The sequence below is a fragment of the Varanus komodoensis genome, unplaced genomic scaffold, assembly GCF_004798865.1.
Source record: "Varanus komodoensis strain SLA01 unplaced genomic scaffold, ASM479886v1 scaffold2, whole genome shotgun sequence".
In the NCBI taxonomy this organism is placed as follows: domain Eukaryota; kingdom Metazoa; phylum Chordata; class Lepidosauria; order Squamata; family Varanidae; genus Varanus; species Varanus komodoensis.
Genome location: NW_025335568.1, coordinates 37,093,820 through 37,110,919, shown reverse-complemented (window position 1 = coordinate 37,110,919; position 17,100 = coordinate 37,093,820). Strand labels below are relative to the sequence as shown.

Here is a 17,100-nt window from a genome sequence, read left to right as displayed (position 1 = left end):
AATGAGGCAAAATGAAACTTTACCCCAGCCAGGGGCCAACAAGGTGGCTTGCACAATTCATTATCTCATGTAAAGAAAGGCCTTAAAACAGTAGTGGGCAAGATGCAGGCTTGTTAGAGCTACTTTGTATGTTCCTGAAACCCCAGGATCCACCAACAAGAAGCAGGGAAAAAAGATATATTGCTAGAATTAACTAGTAGAGTGAGTCAGAAGCCCTTGCTGATCTCCAAATCATTCAGAGATCTAGAAGTAGACTTACCTTCCTCCTACCTCTGACAGGACCTTAGGGACATGCTAGTTAGAAAGTCAGGCAAAACAACTCATCTCCCACTTAAACAAGAATAAATCATAGAAACATAGAAACAGAGCGAGTCAGAAGGGGTCTCCCGGGCCATCTAGTCTGACCTCCGGCACCAGCCAGCTCCGCTCACGACATGCCCACCATGTGGACGTCCAGCCTATCCTTGAACACCCGCACCGATGGGGCCTCAACAACCTCCCGTGGGAGCCCATTCCACACCCTCGGGGTCCTGACTGTCAGGAAGTGCTTCCTGGCATCTAAATGGAACCTTGGTCCTGCCTTCCTCTGCAGGGGAGAACAGGTGAGGTATAGAAGGAAACTCCTGACTCCATCCAGATACACATTAAGTCCCGAGAGACCCAGTGACTAAATTGTACCATGTCACTATCTACACACGGTATAAGAGAAATCCATTGGAAATGCATGGAAAAATATCAGCAGCACAACAAAAGCAAAACTATTGCAGTAACTGGTAGATGCTTGAGACTTCACATTAGGGATGTCAGAGAAATGTGCAACAAGTTCAAATGTGTTTGGATTTTAGGGCTTTGACCTACAGATCAAATCATTTTTGTGGGGGGTGGGGGGAATTAGCTAAATCACATTGGTTGGTGAAATTCTGGTTAAAAATCAAGTTCCATCAGTGAACATATAAAGAACACCACCTGATAATCTACAAAACACAAACAGAGCACCATCTGTATATATCTAGTCCAAATATATAAATTCACATTCAGCACTGCAAGTTTCTTAGAAACAAACCAATGGTTTACTAGTATCAAAAAAAAAAAAAACAAGTAAGAAAAACTCACACCATAAATGAGAAGGTTTAGCTTATTCATCAATGATTTCAGAGAGCCTTTCCTACCCCAATCAAGTCAACAGTAAGGTACCCAGTGACTAGACAGACATCACTCTATTTCATTTTTAAAATCTCACATGTCTGTATTTTTTAAACAAACTTGCTATGTGGGAAGTCACAATAACAAGAAGCATATCTGAATATTGGTATGTACCAGACTAGAACTGCAGAAAATGTCTCTCCACTTGGTAAACAAAGCTTTTAAATCATTTTTATATATTGTCCTGTGGTACCCAACCTGCAACCCACCAAGGAGCAACGAAATACCAATGTGACTGATATTATCTGCTGCTTTAGAATTTAGAATATAATTTGTAATTTTAAAAATTGCATTACATTGATTTCTTGTTGCTTTTGAATAATTTGTGAGCTGCTTTAAGTACCTTAAATTGAAATGTGGTATATGTATGGTTAATAAAGTAAAAATACATGGTAGTCCACCAGGGACTCAAACAAACGATTTTTTCCAGTCTGTGTAAGACTGCATAATGCAACCACATACATTGCTGTGGTCTGCTCAGTATGTCACAAATTGTGCTGGTCTAATGCAATGCATAGTAAGCAGCACAGTGTGGTTTGATGATCAAGATGTTATTAAATTTATCTCGCCATCTCAACTTGCATTAACTGGAGTTATAATACTATAAAGAAAGCAAGGTTAGAGCAATTGTAACAATAATTCCAAACATGTTTGAGTACATGGTTGGCCTTCAATAGGTACTTCATACATTAAAAACAATGGAAGTCCTAAAAATGAAGGTTTGATCTCTTACATTATGTGCTTCAAAAACTGTGCTACCCCTGTTTAGAATGAAATGCATTGTACTCTTAATGCAGAGGAAAAGAAATCACTGAGATAGACAGGCAGACAGACAAAAAGACTTTCTGGGTTATGATTTTTATAGAGTTCCCAAGGAGTGGAAGTAATATTACATTTTAATACATCTTCATTTGATTGTTATTACTCTGCCTCCCAGGAGGCTAAGCCACTGCCTGAATCTTGGCTGTTTTTGATATATCAAGTTGGTAACATTACTCTAATCAGATGGAGAATTAAGCTGTTGGATTTGTGCCTAGATACAACCTTTCATTCACAAAGAGATTAAAAATGAAGGCGAAGACACACAGACAAAATCAAGACTCATTCCCTATTCCAAACAGAATGAATTCTTTTTAAAAAGAAAATTGTTTTGTGATGAAACCACAGATCCGAACAACCAGCTACAACTCTTATTTTTTAGGTTTTAGATATTCCAGCAACAAAACTGCAACAGCAACTCTATTTTTGTTTAATGTGATATCCTTTGGCATAAAGTTGTGTGCCTCAGTCCATTTGGGCTAAGTAATGTGAATGATACTTCGGATCCACAGTACCCTGGGAAAAGAGGCTATGTAAAGCTGAATAATACTGAGTAAAGGAGTATCTATATATGCATACTTGTAATCAACTGCTATATTTCTCGAGCAAAGTACCTGTTTCCATTACACAGTGTAAATGCACATTTCATTTTAAATTGCAGTGTTCGAAGGTTGGGAGAGATTTGTAAGAGAGAGGGTACAACCCTTCAATGTTTATATTGCATTACTTCAACCACCTCCACTATATTCTACATTTTAGGCAGCCCTCATTTTAGTTCAGGGGTCTCTTCTTCATCCTTCTACTTGCCACAAGAATCCAAGCAGCCAGCAAGGAATGTGAAATTAACTCAACTATACCCAAGCCATCCAGATATTCTGGAAAGACAAGAAAGGAATTTAAAGATACATGTATCTCGAGGTGCAGACCCAGCAATTAAGATCTTCCATCAGAAATCCTTCCAATATTAGGCAGGTGTTACCTGGAAAGAGGATCCTTTCAGGGGAGATGCCAAAATTGAGGAATCCCCTCCCAAAGTATTTGCACCTTCATTATCATGTTTTTATTATATTTGGAGTTTTTCCTGTTTTCTCATTCTTTCATGGTGCAATTCTATGCCTATTTAGGCAGCTGAATACTGGGAACTGCAGGACTTTTTTCTGTCTGAAAAGGCGTAAGACAGTGCCTTTAGTCCGCTTTGATCTACCTTTTAATATGTATGCTCCCCTGTTTGTCTTTGGGTTACCGATGACTCTTGATGTGTTTTACTGATTTTGCTGCTGTTTTTATTATACTCATATTAATTACTTTATTGTATTAGATTGTTTACCTCTTCAAAACTTTGTTAGGAGGATGAATATGAACATTCAAATAAAACACTAAACAGAAAACAGTGAAAGATCCTCCCCCCTCTCCCCCCCCCCATCAAGAAAATCAAGAATCAAGAAAATGCTGCATGTGGCAGTTTTTCTATATTAGCCTAGAGCAACCTTCCCCTACATCAACTCTTGTCAGATCCAACCAGCATCATGAATGGTCAGGAATGCTGGGAGCTGTAGTCTTAACCATCTGGAAAACACTGTGCCAGAGGAGGCTTCCAACTAGTTCTCTCAACTATACTTCCCAAAACCCTAGTGTTCACTGAAGATACCCCACAACTGACAATAACACACCTCCAAATGATATCAAAGCAATGTCCCAGTTTGCACCCCACTGCACCCCACCATGGCTTGGTGAGATGTGGCAGCCACAGGCACCAGACTGCCAAGCTCCAGCTCCACCTTCTTCTGTAATCCAAACCTATAAGGAGCCATGAGTTTTGGGTGGTTTGTGAACCATACCAAAAAGCCACATCAACAGAGTCAGTCATAAGCAAATATGCCCAACAAGGGTATTTCATGCATCAGTCAGCAAATGACTAACATGCACAGCATGGTTAAGAAGCCACCATGGCCAGTTAACCACCTGTGATCCTGTAAATTACACCACCAGATCCTTACAAAAATAAGAGGTAGTATCTTTGCTCAGGAACAGAGGTTGACAACTGATAGTTTTTAAGAGGCCTTAGAATGAGTTGGGAAGAGGTGTCCCTTCCTATAGTACTATTTGTCTTGTTGCTGCTGATCATAGAGGCTTGGGGATGTTGCCAAACAGAGGCAAAAGTAGAGTGTGCACAGAGATCCCTCTCTCAGCATGGGAGGGGGACACATTTCATTAGTCTTTGCTCCAAGGTATCCTGTGCACTGCACACACAGAGCTACTGATTCCTAAAGTTCTGTACATACAGTTCAGAGAATATGACCAGAACACAAATTACCAAATTATGGAAATTGCAACGAGCTCAAACTTCTCTTCCTGGGTGACCAAGCACAGAGGCACTTTGGTTGCCATCCTCAAGCCGCTTTCTTTTATTGTCTTCAGTGGGATTACAATGAAGTAGTACGCAGAGTACAGTACGGTCCATCTCACAGACAGTAACACATATTATCTGAAGCTGTATTTTCAGAAATTAAGGTTTTTAAAAGTTAAGAATCCTGCAAATATGAGCTATTATCTAACTTTCCCCAAAAACTATCCTTAGAGACAGATAAGCAATAAAAGATACTGTCAAGTGGACAGGGAGAATCACCAAAGCTTTAGCTCAAATAAGAGCAAAATGAACTATTCTTGATGCAAAGCCGTGCTTGATCTAATGTGAATTCACAGGATTACTGAGTACATGGCCTTAAAATTAAAAAAAAAATGGAAGGAAGAAGAAAGTGTATTTGCTATAGGATTGCATATCTGTGCCGCAGATGCTGTCAGTTGTTTGTACTGTCATTAAATGCCTTCCTTGGTAAAGCGTAAAGTAATTACTTCTTCTTACACATATGTTATCTAATTTTATAAGACAGCTTTAAAAACACCCAGACCCACACAGACAGAAAATCCACAAATCAGGTGCTTGTTGCTGGAAGAGTTATAAACTGCATGTAAAGCAGCTGTGGTGATCTAAGTACCATGTTTTAATTAAATTGCATTAAATTTGTTTTTTAGAACCAATGTTCTGATCCTGATCCCCGAGCTTGGCAAATATAGATGCAACTCTCAGAGAGGGTTAAAAGCACACAGAGGCCCTCCATTGCTGTGCTTGTTGATCTGTAACAAATTTACATAGGATGAAGTCTACTTTAACTAACAAAACAAAATACAGTACTTTCAGTGTAAATTATCTTTAATCTTTGAGTTAAACATCTTTCTAATGCTAGTGTTAAGTTGATCCAAATATAGATTCTGCATAAATACACATCTATTGTTGCTTCAAGCAGTGTAGGTTGCTAAGTAACGTTTTGTACATGCGGCCACCAAGTAGAGGATCAGCTGATTCACTCCTCCCAACCAAAAGCCCCTACTTTAAAAAGTCAAGAGGATTCACAGAGTATCAAAGGAGAGGAGGCTACGATCAGGTACCTGCCCATCATTCCTAAACCCACCTCACCTGAAAATTCCTCTCCACTCCTACCATGCAACTACCAAACCCTTTCTTCTCTCTGCCTGGTGTGTATGTTCTGTTTTCTTAGACCTGCAAAGTTAATCACTGAGACTTACTTATTTTAATCTCTAACCTATGGAATTGTTCAGCAGTTCATGTACGTATATATGCACACACACTTCAAGAAAGAAGACTCCATAATTAACTATCCAGTGTGTGTAGGACAAGCAATGCCCAGGTTCGCCTTAACAGTCTAGTGTTCCTGAAGTCCAGAACACTTTCTTCACAATGCTCCACCCTGGTATTCTCCATTTGAAGGCCAAGTATGATTCACACCAGCTGACTCCTATGCCCAAACTCCTCACCACTACTGGCCTCCTTTTCAAACCAAACCCTTCACAGAAGAGCTGGCAGATGAGTTTCTGTGTGTGCACAGCAGCATGTGCCTATTTTCTCCAAACCCATTTAAGTATGCTACCCAACCAAGTAGACTATTCATTAAACAAGGGAAGCACCACTTGTCTCCCCACAACCACCAATATTCTCTCTCGAGGCTCCAGCCCCCTTTCAGCTGCTCCTGGCACAAAAAAGGAGGTCAGCAGATGGTACAAGCAGAATAAATCTGGTTTCACCACTATAGGTTAAGAGTTTAGCTCACAGAAGCTGACATTCTTTCCACAACTCAGCATGTATCACACTAGTCTTACTAGTTCCGATTTCTCATTTACATTCTTTTCTGGTCCCTAACTGCAGGTCTTTCACAGGAAAGAGCCTGTGTTTCTTTATTACCATTTACCAGCAGAAGCAGGCAATTTGTAGGCCTCAGTTTTGCCCTGTAACTCCCATAATCCCTCACCATAACCTATGCTGGTTCAGGATAGAGGAGTTGTGGGGCAACAATATCTGGAGGTCTACAGGTTCTTCATCCCAGCTGCACAATAAAGCACAGCACAGCACAGAATGTATGTCGGGCTCAGCCCCACAAGGCACAGCAGCTGCACATCTGCTTTTTTTCCCTTCCATAAAGGCAAAGAAATAACATCCAATGTCCAGAAAAGCTAATGGAGGCTGCAAAGCAAGGAAGGCCTTGGCAATCATAGGCGGCCTATAAATACATGTAAATAAATAAATAAAGCAGTGCCATTTTGTAAGTTTAAGTTCTTGGCTCATTTTCTCATTGTCCTGCCTATGGTACCTTAAACGCGTTCCTCTTCCAGTATTTTCTTAAATTGCTAAAAAAAATGGCTTGCTTAAGTAAAGCAATAACCTAAACGTTCATCACAGTTAAGAAGTGTGTGCAGCACTGTTTTAGTTAGTATGCTTTCCCTGTCAGTAATGCCTCATAGGAATGTTATTTGTTTTTTACAGCCTTTCAGGATGGAAAGAAAAGGCAAAAGTGTGTTAACACTACAGCATAGCATGAGAGTTAACACCAATACTCTCTTCCCACAATAGATGCAGGTGCAAGCAAACTTGCTGAAGGAATTAACAGGTTAGGGAGGTATAGGCAGTTCTCCCAAGGCATATATATATATATATGTGATAAGCAGTCACTGTTGTCCACCAGTCACATCACAGAAAATTTGGAAATAAGTGCCCAGTTCTCAAGCAACTTCAGTCCAAACAGCATCAAAAATGCATGCACTAATGGGAAGTCATGTTTTATGTGAACTACTTAGGGATTTTATTATATTTAAGTCATATACATATCAGACATAGCTATAAAAATAAGACTCACATTCACCAAAATGAAATTATTGTCTTTAATGCTAAAAGGATGAACTTGCATCTGAAAATGCATTAGCTTTGGGAAAGGGCATCTGAATCCCTCTCCAACAGAGTACTAAGTTGCAGAATCTCTTCCTCTGGAAAACCATTAAGGGCATGATCCTGTGCATGTTCAGAATGGGAAAAGAAAGAATCCCAGCACTCTCAGCCATGCTGGCTGAGGAACACTAGGAGATGTAGGATTTCTTTCTTTCTAAACTGGCATAAGATTGTGCCCTTCTTGTTACACTGAAACCATCCATACTGTGAACAGGAATTACAATTAGCTAACACTGTGTGCACCGTCACATGGTACCTTACGCAGTTACACACGCAATGCAGACAAATCCCTGCTTCAAAGCAACTCATCATCTAAAACAGACAACTCAGGGAGAGAGAGGCACAATAATAAGAAAAGGAGAACGTGGGCAAATGCCAATACATGCACTTAAAGCTTGGTTACACCTTGGAGGCAGAAGATAAGCTAAAATCCATGCAGAAAAGGGTGGAAATCTTTAAAGCAATACCATAATTTCTTTTGCTAGATTCTTGCTCTGAACAACAGACTAGTGTTCTATAAAATTCAAAATCTTGTTTCCCATATTTTTATTTTTGTTTCATGAATCCAGAGTTGTGCTTGTTCTATATTTTTTTCTTCCATGGGACCAGCGTTGCAATTTACATTTTAAAATTCATACAGTTGTTATTCTGTAAACTCTCCAGAGTCAGTTTCTAGATAGTCAGGAGTACAATCCTGTGCATACTTACACAGAAAAAGTCTTACAACTTCATTCACTGGTTAGGGAATGCTGATAGTCACACCACTCCTTTTCTGTCCGAACAAGTATAGGATTGCATCCTAAATATATCAAGTTTCCCAAAACAGATTATAATTTTACTCCATTTATACTCTGCTATTAGAAAGCCATTCAAAAAGGCATGAAAAATAATCCCTAGATCCAATTATGATCTTCTCTTTAAATAAAATTGAACAGAATGAATAAAAGAAGTTCAGGTTTGGATTATTGGTAATGATACACACACTCATTCATAGGAAAAAATGCTGGGAAGATAATCTAAAAATAATCTGGGACAATATTGTCCACTAACTCATAGATTCACCATGACTGTTCCCATCTGCCACCTCAAAAATTCCTAGTTTGTTATTTGATCCCTTGTTCAAGAAAGGTTAGAATAAGAAAAATATAACAAACTCCTTGTGCAGTCTACTGTCACTAATTGCATGCAATGATATTAATGACCCTATAATTGCTGTAAGAGCGGCACTGAAGTGGAAAACATCATCTTGAGGCAGGGTTCATCTCTAGGTGGTAGGACATCACCATTGACTGAGTTAATGCCTAGTGACATTTTAGAATATAACACTACAGACGAGAAAATGTGCCACTCGCATGCCTCTAATGGCTTAGATGGACATGACGTTATTTGCTGTGACTGCAGAGAGTCCAGCAGTAACCCCAATGAAGTGACACAGTCAGGGTTTGCCCTGCAGATGAACCTCATTCCTTTCAGGGGAGATATTCTGTACTATAACAATCTAGTGCAATTTTCCACATGTTTGCTTCAATAAAAAAATACCTTCATCTCCTGCTTTTATTCCTAGCACAAACAGAAGTGTGCTTTATTGCACAACACAAAAAGCTATTTAGATCCTCTGGCTATTGTCTGTCACAAAAATGATTTAGCATTTTTAAGTCTCTAGATCAGTTATGAATCCTATCAGAAGTTACACACAGTTGTGGTTTTTTATGGCCACATAAATAAATAGGTGTGCGACCAAAGTTACACATATAATTAGATTAAGTGCTATATTTTGAACTGCTAAAACTATTGGTTTCAATGGCGGGAGTGGGGAGCTTTTAACGTTAATTTGAATTTTAATGTTAATTTGAATTCTCTGCACCCCAGCATGAATGTGAGCTCCATCTTTTCTTTCATACAATAACAGCAATACAGGCCTACGTGCTGGTGTGAGGATTACCAAATATGTTTTCATATACTTTGTCATCAGTCTTAAAGAGTTCCTGGAATACCAACAAAGGAAAACTTCCTTGCAGACAGAATAGGAAAGCCTTCCTTGTTAAACATTTAAACCTTCATTACGAGCTGTAGGATCATACTCCAAACATCTTCTAAAAGTTAGCTGAGACTAGCCTTAACTATACAACCTATGTGCATTGCATGCTAATTTTGCTTAGCACGACAGTAAGCCAGTCTTACGACACTCCAAGAGAAACATGCATGCAAACGCAGTCTTCTACACATGGGAAACGGAACGAAACTGGGTGTTGCATGCGTATGAAGTTTCAGGATTCAGTGCTTAGAGGTATGGAAAAACTTCTGAACCCTAGCCTGTGAACTGCTTATGCAGTGCTAGATGGATGAACAGTATTGCCAGGGCTGACAACATTGATCGCCTGCCGCCTGCGGGACTGAGTCACCTGCCCACCTTCCCTGTTTGAAAGTGGTAAGCAGGCTTGGATTCAAGACCTCTCCATCCCTTTCAATTAACTGGCACTATCAAAGAAAACATTAGAGGCTATCTGCAGGGTGGCTCTGCCAATGCATCACTCTTTCACAGGATCAGCATTCCTCCACATTCAAACTAATGCTGTTTGAACACAGCTGTGATACTATTTCATTTTCCAGAGAGACACCAAGCTTTACTATTAGGCACTGGGCAAAGCATACAATGAGTTCCCTAGCTTAATTCTGGAAAAATTAGCCAATCGTTTTTAAGAAGCTACAACTCCAGAGGTATTTCCTAGCACCTAAAAACCTACTTCTGAGTAAACACAGGGCATTGTGCTACACAGGTGCTAACCATATCAAAATTTTATTTATTTATTTATTAAAACATTTTTATGCCGCCCCATTCGCCGAAGCCTCGGGGCGGCTTACAACATAGACAAACAAACAATAACAGTTTGTCCACTGATTTAGGCAAGATGCGTATTTAACTTTGCTTTTTTTTAGTCTTCCAAGTGTGGGAAATGCTTCATGGGTGTTATGATCACTCTTTCCTTTCCGTCGGAAGATAAAAAATATCCAGAGCATGCAGTTTTTTTAAAAACTTTATTGCAATGAAGGGAACAGAAAAGAATGGTTTCCTTCCCATTTTTCTGTTCACCTGAGCACATGCTCGCCTCCCCCTTTTGAACCCTGCTCCCGGTCGCTTCTTCCCTCCTCCTTTCCCCTAATTGGCTGGGGTACCGGGAGTTTACAATCTTTCCGCCCGCCTACTCCACGCTGCCTCAACACTGGCCCTTCTTCCCAATCCAGCCCTGCCCCAGGTGGGCTACGATAGGCTCATTTTGTTCTGCCAAATTTGTCAATAAACCATCAGGAAGTATTTGGCCCTCCTGCCTATGTGCCTGTTTCCCCACACCTTGTGATATCTGATCTTACCCCTCCTCTCCTTTGGGCTAAGTAATTTTCTTTGTTACCTTTTTAAATCTTTCTACTCCCTTGTTTCAAATCATCCTTTCACATCTATCAATGGGGAAGAATTCTTCAAATCCACCTGCTGGTTTTTGATTTTGCTCATTTTGCTCATGCAAGAAGTATTCTGAAGTTATTAAGTCAAAGCATCTAATCCCTTTCAGATCTTCCAGAACATCACAATTTGATAAGATATAATTGGTGTACCTTATTTTCATACAGAGGATGATAAAGGTTGCTTATTTAACATGCTACTACCCAAAAGTGTCTCTTGACATTTTGAGGTAGCAACTATTTAAACCTAGCAATGTTTCCAAGGAAAAACTAATTCCAACAAAATAATATGAATTATTTGTAAAACAAACATCAATGGTAGTCTTTCCAGTTTTTCTGCCATTTCTAAAATGGTGCAGGAAAAAAAAACAGCATCATCCATACTTGTGTGTGCAATTCCAAGCATCTTTAGACAGAAGCAGTTTTTCAGTCTAAACTTGCATAGGATTGTGCATTTTATTTTTGGATTAAGACTCCCCCCCCCTCCAGACTCCATAAAATTAAAGTTTAATTAAATAAATCAAGAGGAGCATTATAAATAAATAATTACAAGTGAGAACCTATAGCTAGTGCTTGCTGTCACGCTGATATACATGCTATAGTGTGTGCGTACTACCAGTACAATTAAATATGTATTTTCTGTTTGCCTACCTGTTAACTAGTTAGGAAAAATTAAGTACATTTCAAAAATGTATTATGTTACTCATTTAAATTTATTCTGGTGCTTTTTCACAGGATCTAACACTTCAGCAAGATGCAAATGACTCCCTCTGATTTTATGAGAGTTCTTCAAATCCCACAGCAAGATGAAAAGGGCCGTAGGGCACTCATTTTGCAGAGTTTTACAGTAGTAGTTAACTTTACACATGGGAGTAGTCCTACTTAAGTCACAGAGATGCGTTATATACATAAAATTAAACCTCTGCATGTAAGCCTTTGTAATACACTGGCTTAAGTCATTTATTATCTTTAAAGCATTTTGGTTCGTTTAATTCTAATCTGCATAATGAATATATAAAGGCTCCTTGAGAAGAGAAATGGCCCTCTGTGGCATTTTATCCTAGGTATTGTTAAATAATTTACAAAGGAGACAAGGGGTGGGGGGTCTGGAACATCATAAACAAACACTATGGAAAAGCTGGAAATATTCAACTACATATATTATAAATAATTAAAACCAGTCTAAATCTGGGCAATTCCCACACAATTGCTTTTCTCTTCTAAGCCACCATTCCTTGTTTCTCTGCTGCTTTGATATCTAGTATGCACTGGGAAGAGGAAGTTCCTTTTTTGCTCACTAGCTCCCCACCTATTAACCAGCAAGAGCATTTTGGTCTCTCATTTATTATCCCAGAGAACAAAGTAGAGGTACTTAACAGATTTCCTGCAGTAGTACCTTTCCATCTAGTTTTGAATGAGCTCTACTACCAGTGCCGCCTAGGTAATGGCACTGTATATGAACAAAAACAACCTCCAGTAGTCGCATTAGTACGTTTACAAGCCCCTTGCGGACTGGGAAAATAATTTCAATGGACTGTAACTCCATTAGCCCACCGTGCTGACTAGAAGCTGAAACTTTGCAAATCCTGATGGCTCCCCCCCACCGCACCTCAGTAATTTTATTTGTAGGATTTATATTTAATTCAAACAGAGCTGAATTAAACAAAAAATCATTTAACAGATGAAAGAAGCAAACCTTCCGTATCATCTTACAGTAAGAGGAATTGACGGTTATTCATTTTGTTTTCCAAGGACATAGAGAAAGAGGGCAAACAATGTATTTTTCGCCAACTGACTGAAGGTGACCTTTAAGAAAGGCATTTGCCCATAGTAAGAAAAACAAGTTATAGTCTAGAGATCTGCAGTTCTTATAGATTTAAGCTTTATTTTTTAAAGCAGTTATGCAAAATGAAACAAGGCCAACCTCTTGAAACAGAACAAGGCATAAAGAAAGTGGGCACATGAAAAAAAGAAGAAAGAGAAGGCTGAGTCAGCAGTAAGCCAGGGAGTAACACTATTGTTAGGGATAAGAAGCATAGCTGAAAGCAAAAGTGGAATTGTGGTTTGTCTTTGTTTAAATTTTGATTTAAATAATGATTTCAAGATTGGAAACATATTTATTTTTCAAACTTAGGGACAGTACAAGCCAGCAATCTAAACTGCTCTTTGCCCTGGGAAACAAAGCACTGAACACTGTCATTTCAGATACATTTAAACAGCAAAAAGAGAAAACAGGCATGCTCAAGACTGACCATGTGGTGAGGTGCACAAGAACCGGAAATCCTGTGACATAGTGAATATGTGCACGAGAAAGCAATCAATGGACTATTTTGTTCTGGGTAAGTCATCTACTTCTATTCTTGACCAAATGACAAGAAAAACTCACAGCCTACTAAGATTTGGTGACACAAATAATATATGAATAAAGCAGTTTTGTTTTGAATCATGAAGGACTTTTTACTGTGGAAACCTTGCTTGCTTGCTTGAGCTAGCTAGCAAAAGTGAGTAGTTCACGAGAGAAGGCAATGTTCGGAAATAACCAAACTACATTTACAGTCTTGGGGAAGTGGATATCCAGCACTGAATTTAAGGTTGTCTGCTAGAAATCAACTCAAGTTTGTGAACAGTTGAACATTCTTTTCAATGAACATCAAAGCAAAGACTTGCACAAGAGACAAATACTCTTTATACAGCTCAGTTTGTTCACATCTATGTAGCCGGAGCTTATGCATCCTGAGTCAGCGATATGACTTCCTCAAGTACAAGGTAACCAGCAGCTATAGCATTCTTCCATCCAATAGGGTGTGTGTGGGGTTTTTTTAATTACAAATTTGTTCATAGTTTTTATTAAATCTTAACCACAAGGTAATTACATAAGTGGGTTAACTGAAAAAGTTGACAAAAATGAAGGAAAAATATATTTTATTCTTCTGTCATGAAAGCCAATGATTATCCTAGGTAGACTGCTGATCTAGGTACTAACTTGATGTAGCACGTGAAGCTGTTTTTTGTGTTTGGGTTGCAAAGTTCAAACAGGGAATTTGTGTATCTCCCAATTCTAAGAAAAGTAGGCTAGACTTGCATCTGACGCTCCTGCATTTTACCATGGCGAAAATGCAGTGAAGTTCTTCATTTCAGATATTATACCAGAAGTTAAAATAGATACGCTTATGGCACTCATTCAGTTGCTATCCCATGCACCTAAGTACTGTGTAAAAAACATACCTTTACAGTTAAAGGGTTAAATTGGGGCTAAATGAAAATAACACTGAGATCAAAATAACTGTAAGTGGCAGAATAAAACTGGAGTCTGTCCTAGAGATGGGTTTTGATGAAGCACTAGCATATCTGATAATATGAGCAGGAAAATCTGAAGAAAACATTACTGTTCAGGGCGTCAGCCACTAATGGTCAATGGATAATACTTTCTTGTATTTTCATTATTGTATACAGGAAACTTACAGCAATTCTAAATTAATCTCTATTACTCTACAAGATGGTTTACAAATTCCCTTAAAATAATAAAATCAAAATTATCCATCCCTTCGTCAACTAACTTTATAAGGCAGCCAATACTGTAATGCATATACCTGATTATGTAACTAAATAGAAGGTTCTGTGTTGAAAGGGCATCTGAAGTGCATTAAACAATATTTTAAACAATATTTCAGTTGTTCTTCAGACACCTACTCAAGCATGGATAGGAACAAAATTTCGCTCCAGTTTTGCATTAAACTGTGACAATCATGCTGCAATATAAATATGCTTCACAATGGACATATCTGTCTAGTCAAATCTCTTTAATGTCATCTCTGAACTCTGGATTAGATTTTTTGGGTGGGGTCTTGCCATAATTGGTGATTTATGTTATGCTGAACAACCAACTCAGTATTTTAGATAATTGAATTGGATCAAGATCAGAGCATTCACAACGCTGCCCAGAAGATAGAGAGAGAAAGAGAGTGCGCGAGCAAGCGAGTGCGTGCGCATACCATTGATTTCCACAGCAAGGGATGACTTCAAAATCAGCTACACCTCTACCAGTATCTGTGTTGTGACTGAAAAACTGCACAGCTTTCAGAATCCTGATTGGTAAAAAGTTGAAGACAGAGAAATAAGAGCTCTTAATTTTTCTGCCCTTCTGTCTCAATCAGTTCAATAAATTCTGTTTCCTACTCCAAAATTCTATTCCCCACAAAACAGTCTGCAGAAGAGACTTCAATGGGATAATCTGTTCTAAAGCTAGCCTATCTCTGTATTGATAAAGACATGACCAAAAGTTGCATCCATGCACATTTCTTTGAAAGAAGCTTTCAACGACTATTGATGTTTGCATATAACACCTCCATGTTAACTGTGCTCAGTTGCTTTTCTAACATAAGAAGTGTCTGCCCGATAGAGTTGACAAACCAGATTGTCAAAGGCACTGAATTAAAATGAATTGGTCTGAACAAGCTTTGCAAACATCCTAACAAGTCTAGTATTTGCCCCTACTCAGAAAATTTGCAGGAGATTGATGGACTTATTCACTTCTTCCTGACCCACCAGCTCTTTCTGTCTCCTTGTTTAGGGGCTGCATCTTTCTACTAAATGAGCCAGCACAAATCTTCCTACAACTTTCCTCGGAAGCTCCCGGCTTTATTTTAGTTTGTTCATCTATTTGAGTCCCAGTCTTTGAAATAATTGATTCAGATGTCTGATAGAACTTAAAAGCCAAACAAATTTTAATCTTTTTAATTTACTAATTCAGTTGCAACAAAAAAATAATTTCATTGAAATATTGTACCTAGAACTTCTGAAACAATCATATAGTAGTAGTTGTTATTGTCCAGGGTCAATTTGCAATAGATTTGGGAGCCTTCTTTCCTAAAAAAAGGAACAATTCCTGCTATTTTCCCAGCATCATGCCTTGTTGCTATGATTAATTACATTTTGCAACCAAAATAGTACTGTTAGTGATACGTTTACATATTATTTAATATAAATAAGATCATATAAGGACATGAGCAGCTAAAGATGGGAGGGAGAGCAGAAGTAAAATTCTGCTATGTGGATGTCTGATTTTTATAAAGAAAATAAATACCTCACTGAGTTTCAGCTCAGGGATGTATATTCACAGATGATCTGAAAGCAAACCTTTAAGGCACCATTGACCATTCATGGGTATCATTTTGTCAAGGCATTTCTATTTCAATCAATAATTTTCCCTAAAATATTGTGTTAAGTCTAGTACCATTTCTAAGGCACCAAGCTGAAGGGACAATGAATTCTACAACCCCTAAAGAATGCTATAATCCTCCCGGAAATGTAATGTCTATTATACCATATTGCCATAATGAAATAATTATACAAAAAATGAAGAAAATGAGTCCTACTTATGGATTTACTCAGAGGGATTACTGACACAGATACGACAAAGCTGACAGTCTACCATGAAGTTCCATTTGTGTCCATAACTCTCAAGTCATAATTAAAATGGTGCCATTTATGTCACAGTTGGCCTACTGTGGAGAATTAATCCCCATAGCATTAGGTAACTGAAATATTTCATCCTCAGAACCAGCTATTTGAGCACAGACAGACATTTTTATGTTGCACTTTTTCATCAGGCCTACTGGCAACTGTCTCTTGTTTCGACATTATACTTTTTACTCAAGCAAAATAAAATTCACTGGTACTTTTTTCAGAAGTCACAGGCTACAGCACTGAGTTCTTCTGCATTTATACCAACCAAGAGATCAATGTCTTAAAATGTGATCTTACAATCAGAAAATTACATTTTTAAATATTCCGCATTTGTTACTTCATCAGCTCTCTGATTGCTGTTTTAATTACACTGCATTTGCTAAATTATTTGCCTGTTATTTTATTTATAAATGAATTTACTAGAAACAAGCAGAATGAATCTAACTTTGAGACACCTCTTTACTTTCTAGTTATTTTTCCTCAATCTGATTCAATTATCTCTCTCTCTCTCTCTCTCTTTTAGTTAGTTAAACTTCTCCCAAGGGTCCAGCAAGCCAAGTGAGAAGACATACACTTGGCATATGCCCACTTACTTGGAAAAGCCCTACTCAAAGCCGTGAATTCACTTTCACAAAAACATGCATTTAATTTCCAATCTGTTTTAATTACATTTTATCTGCATTTTACCATATATTTATGGAGGAGATGGGGAAAGAAAAATTTACATGCAGAGAAATTCCACACGCATTAGCCCGACATTCAGTTTTGGAAACAGCAGTGAATGCATTGGGAGCAGGGGAAATACTGGCTTTTTCCTGTTCCTTCTCATAGACTACAACTGTATAGGATTAACCACACCA

General features: G+C 38.4%; 1 protein-coding gene across 1 annotated transcript in view; it reads right to left on the bottom strand.

Moving 5' to 3' along the window:
* The window catches only part of EFNB2 (ephrin B2), a 58,033-nt gene that overhangs the window by 11,426 nt on the left and 29,507 nt on the right, over positions 1-17,100 (bottom strand). The window lies entirely within an intron of this gene.